Below are 5,800 nucleotides of genomic sequence, written 5' to 3' on the forward strand. Positions count from 1 at the left end.
CATCTCTTTGCCGCTCCATAAGCCGGGAGATCGAATCAAACGGTGAAGAAGAATGTGGCCAAAATGGACATTTTTATGTGGAAGCGTCAGACGAGACCGGCCGTATCTGAGCAGCAGGCAATCACCCAGAAGGAGTAGCTTGAGGTGTTGGTGAAAAACTTATTTCCGGCGAAAGAATGGAAAAACTTTTTTCGTGCTAATAATGAAATTCGAGACGTACTTGATGCTAGAATTCAACGAATGGCAAGGGACCGGGTACTTTACGTTCCCCAGGTAAGCGATGACGTCGAATATATCATCCACATCAAGTTCTTGAAGAAGGTCCTTCTCTGACAGACGTGAAGGGAATGTCCAAGCCGCTCTTCTTTCGAGTCATATGGTGAACGGGGAGATATATAGTACGATGTGCTTGCCGGAGTTGGGAAGGTGATGAGGTCTTTATGCCGAACCTGGGATCAGCCGATTATGCCAAAAGATCACTGGAGGATGGATCGGCTAGAGATAAACATTGTCAAGAAGACCATCAACCTTCCCAATATTCCCCAGCTGCGACCAATAGAAAACTTTTGGGTGAATGGCCAAAATAGAGAGACAGACGGCCACCAGAGCCACGAATAAATAAAATAACACGCCGATATACGCCGATACGATACTTCATCAAACATTTCTGCCTCTTCCTGTCTAGTATACACTAGTTCTTCCGGCTTATTTAAAACGTTAAGCCCTGACCGAGCTAGGGAACCAAAGATGAACTTTTCGTCTGACTCACGTTGGTCCCTGCGGATCAATAAGGGACTTTTATAAAAATCATTTTCCAACTTTGTGGCTGTCGCTTCCAGTTGACACTCTCTAAACAAAAAGCCCAATGTCGGTGCGATGAAACCAGCTCAACGTATTAATCTTTGGATGCATTAGAAGCGCTCTCGAACAGTCTGCCAAATAAAAGTTTTTTTTGAAGTTCATCCATTTAAGAAAATCAACATGATCAAATTGTGATATTCAAATATATTGATATCGCGGGACATTTTCGTTTCTTTTGCCAAATGCGAGACGTTTCGCGGGACGGAATCTTACGCGGGACATTTCGTTGAAATGCGGGACTGTCCCGCGTAACGCGGGATGTCTGGTCAGTTTACCTTAATCGGATACAAGAGAAGAACGACGCTACTCTCCGACGGCAGCAAGCCGGATTCCGTGCTGGCCGATCATGTGTGGACCACATCACCACGCTCCGGATCATACTGGAGCAAATCAACGAATTCCAGGATTCTCTCCTGCTGGTGTTCGTTGATTACGAAAAAGCGTTTGACCGACTCAACCACAAAAATATCTGGGATGCACTTAGGCGTAGAGGAGTCCCGGAGAAGCTAGTCCATCTCATCGAAGCACAATACGAGGCACTCTCATGTAATGTCCTACATGATGGTGTCTTGTCGGACCCTATAAGGGTTACTGCTGGAGTGAGACAAGGATGTATATTATCGACGCTACTCTTTCTCATCGTAATGGACGAGATTTTAGTTGAAGCTATTGACAGCAGACCGAACCGAGGATTACCGTGGAATCCTTTAACCATGGAGCAACTGAACAATCTTGATTTGGCCGACGACGTTGTCTTGCTCGCCCAACGTCGAGCGGTTATGCAGAGCAAGCTTGGTAACCTCTCTGAAAGCTCCGAAGCAGCAGGTCTCAAAATAAACGTCGGAAAAACAAAGTCAATGGAAGTAAATAGTAACAATTCCTTCAACTTCACAGTAGCAGGGCAATAGGTTGAGAAGGTAGAAACCCTTCAATACATTGGTAGCCAGTTTACGTCAGATGGTGGCACTAAGGCCGATATAAACACACGGATTTGGAAGGCTCGGTGTGCCTTTGCGGGTCTCAGAAACATTTGGCGCTCAAGCCTAATCTCGCTACGAACGAAAACCCGAATTTTCAATTCAAACGTCAAAACCGTACTACTATACGGTTACGAAACGTGTGTGTCTCGACCGAGACAACGCAAAAACTGCAGGTATTTGTCAACAAGTGCTTGCGATACATCATCCGCGCTTGGTGGCCAGACAATTGGATCTCCAATGTGGATCTTCACCGCCGCTATCAGCAAGGGCGATTGAAAAAAGAAATTCGGGAGCGCAAGTGGAAGTGGATTGGGCATACATTGCGAAAGGGCGCAAACGAGATCTGCAAAGAAGTACTCGACTGGAATCCCCAAGGACAACGGAGAAGAGGCAGGCCCAGAGGCTCATGGCGGAGAGGCTTAACGTTGGACATCCAGGCATGGTTTCTGGCGAAAATGAAATGCATTCTGGCAACGCTAGTTTGGGTGTACGATAGACCGAGAATGAATGAGGTGGCTGAATTGAATGACTATTAAAACTGAATGAAGTTAAAGAAAAAATGTTTGGGGTTTTTTTCATTAAATTATATCTTTTTCTTCGAATAAATACCAATAGTGCCTAATAATACGCAATAGCAATATTACAGATACGTCCACAGTCTGTGAGTACAGTTACAATTTTTCGCGTGCGAGTATTTGAGTGGTCATCATAATAATTTTTTTTCACATGTGAACTCGCTGCAGAAGAATAACGATGTTCAATGATCAGGTGAGCCAAATTCTGACGACTTGTGGGCAGAGATGCCAACCGCCCTGATTTTTCAGGATTTCCCAGATTTTTTGGTGCATTCCCTGATATCCTGACAAACAACTAATATTGCCTGATTTTTCAGAAATGACCCAGAGTTCTCCTGATTTCTATACTTTTGACTTTATCAGAATGAAGATTATCCATAAAAAATATATTGTGATCCTTGTCAATATTTTCCTGGTTGGATATCAGAATTGTCATAATAGTTCTGGTCCGCACATGTAATATGCTTGCACTAAATTGAATTCTACTAATACAAAGTTGTACCAAGCTTTTCCAGAGTAAAAATCCCGAATTATTTTCTTCACGCACAAATATTTCGAGGTTTTTCAAAACAGTGCTAGATAATTTCATGAGCCCAGAAAATTTGTCGAATTTAAGAAATAATAACGAGATTAGGGCTGAGGAACAACATTACCTTTTATGATGTTTATGTACGAGTAGCCGCAAAGTTAATGATGATGGAATACATTTCATAGTGTAATATTACTATTGCAAGAGAAACATTTTGTATTCAAAGTCAATATAATAAGTTTTTTTTATGTAGAACTACGGGTTTCATTAGGGGGGCCAAATCAGAAAACAGGTCACGTTTTTATAAAATAAAGTTAACATTAATAACTATTTTTGCCGCGAACGGATTTTGGTTAGTTACATACCAAACGAATCGCTACCAAACGAAATCCCTAAGATTTGTTCGATATACATCACGATCCCCTGGTGTGTAAATGGTTAATATTCATGAAAACTATAAGCGGTTTCATTTTCCCATACATTTATTCTGCTGATTTGTGAGCTTTTCTACCCGTGTCGTCAATAACGAGCAACTTATCGACGAGCAACGAAGGGGAAATCGTAAGGTTTAAAGTCTCCGTGAACAAAGGGAAAGAAGAAGAATGAAGGGGAATATTTGCCTAGAGTATAAACAGTGGATCTCGCTGAGGCAAACTTTCAGTCACGTTCTGTATTCAAAGCAATGAACATCGCTTGTTCTTCCTTGTTTAGCGTCATCACATGTTTTCGTTTCGGATTGAGCTGAGGACGCGACCAAATTACTCACGCGCTGATGGCTCTATCATTGCAATCACTGCATTGGCCCTGTCACGATGCAACAATCGCCTAATTTTGTTATGCTATTTTGGCGAATGTTTGGTGGTGCAAATTATGCAGTCGTAATGATGAATATAAACAAGGAGGGAAGATAGTGGGAGGGAAATATTTGCGTTAGGGTAATTAGTAATGAATGTCTGATGAGGCAAATATTCTGTCTGATTTTCCAATCAGTTAACATTGTTTGTTTTCCGTCATCATAAAGGCTTCGTTGGTGCCCTTGACATTGCATCAATGTATTGAACTGACGCTATGGCGAAGCAGGCGTTAAAGTTGTGCATCAAAAATGCAAAACGAACGATGCTTAAAGGTGCGATTCCACTGAGACAATACTAAATAACATGTAGCATGATATTTGACAAGTATTGTCATTGTTGTTGTTTCCATGCGGTGCCAAAGATATATTGATGTAGTTTTGAAAAGTGGAATAATGGTGTTGGTGCAACAAGTATATAATCGACTGTAGCCAAGTCTATGTAAAAAAAGGCCACCGGAATGGCGCTTGAGGTAAATTTTCAATGCATTGACATGAAACAAAGTGCGACATGATATCAACTTGTGTATCGTTTTGCGAGGGCAAGAATGAATCATCAACCAATGATCGTCAACTGATTCTACAATAAAAAAAACCATTTGAGGTCGAACATACCATTCTACTAAACAGTTATTTCTAAAATTTCACAGCATTATAACATATTGGGCTGTCAAAAAAGTATATTGCGGTATATTTTTTAATTTTCATTTGTTTATAAAATTAGTTACAATCATCTGTTTTAAGTCAAATATGCGCCGTTTTGTTCGATGACTTGTTCCCAACGGGATGCCAACTTCATAATACCCCTGTTATAGAAGCTCGCTTCCTGATTGGCAAAAAACTCGGATAGCCAATTTTCACAGGCCTCTTTTGTGGCTAACTTCTGACTACCTAGCTCGTTCGCCATGGACAAAAACAGGTGGTAGTCACTTGGTGCAAGGTCCGGACTATACGGCGGATGCAAAAGAACCTCCCATCCGAGCTCCCGGAGCTTCTGGCGCGTCACCAAAGAAGTGTGTGGCCTGACGTTGTCCTGATGAAAGACAATGCACCTCTGTTTATCAAAGATGGCCTCTTCTTCATGAGTGCTACCTTCAAGCGGTCCAGTTGTTGGCAGTACAGGTCCGAATTGAGCGTTCGGCCATAGGGAAGCAGCTCATAATAGATTATTCCTTGACAATCCCACCAAACACACACACCTTCCTGGCCGTTAATGAGGGCTTGGCCACCGTCTGAGCCGCTTCAGCGGGCTTCGACCACGACCGTTTGCGCTTCACGTTGTCGTAAGTGACCCACTTTTCATCACCAGTCACCATCCGCTTCAGAAACGGTCACGATTTTTCTCATTTTTATTTTTCACTTTTTTGTGATAACGTTTTCGGCAGAGTTACCGAGTACAAAGTTTGGCCTTGTTATGATGCATCTTCAGTAAAAAGTAGGTGGCGCTACCTTCATTACAACGGGTCAAATTACCGATTCGTCATCTTGCCTCCCTCTCCCCTACATACCACTTTTATCATATTCGGGAAATCGTGCGTGCAGCAGGAAGACGTATCGAAATTGTTATGAGTGCTCAACGAAAACCCCTTATAGCATCAAACTTTATGTTGTTTTTTCTTGTAATTATAAAAATGTCACATGGTCCGGTCTGACTTAACACCAACCAAATATTTCATACAAATGGAAAAAAAGAAATAAAAAAAATTGCGATAAAAACAAAATTAAGTTCACGCACGCATTTCGAATATTGCCTGGAGAAGCTTGCTTGGACCGAAGCAGTGTTTCTCGGTGGTACAAAATGTTCTCAGAGGGCCAAGTAGATATGGTAATACAAGTAATACTACGTTGAGACGGCGAAGTTCCAGAGGAACGTTGGTGTCAATAAAGAAGATTAACAATTTCTGAGGAGCTGCTAGACTCTGCCCGCGGCAGGTCAAAGCTAGTGACGAATCATGGCTTCATGGTTATCACGTAGAAGCCAAGGCCGCTGAATTGGATGGGCAAA

Source organism: Toxorhynchites rutilus, chromosome 3 (genome assembly GCF_029784135.1).
Source record: "Toxorhynchites rutilus septentrionalis strain SRP chromosome 3, ASM2978413v1, whole genome shotgun sequence".
NCBI lineage: Eukaryota > Metazoa > Arthropoda > Insecta > Diptera > Culicidae > Toxorhynchites > Toxorhynchites rutilus.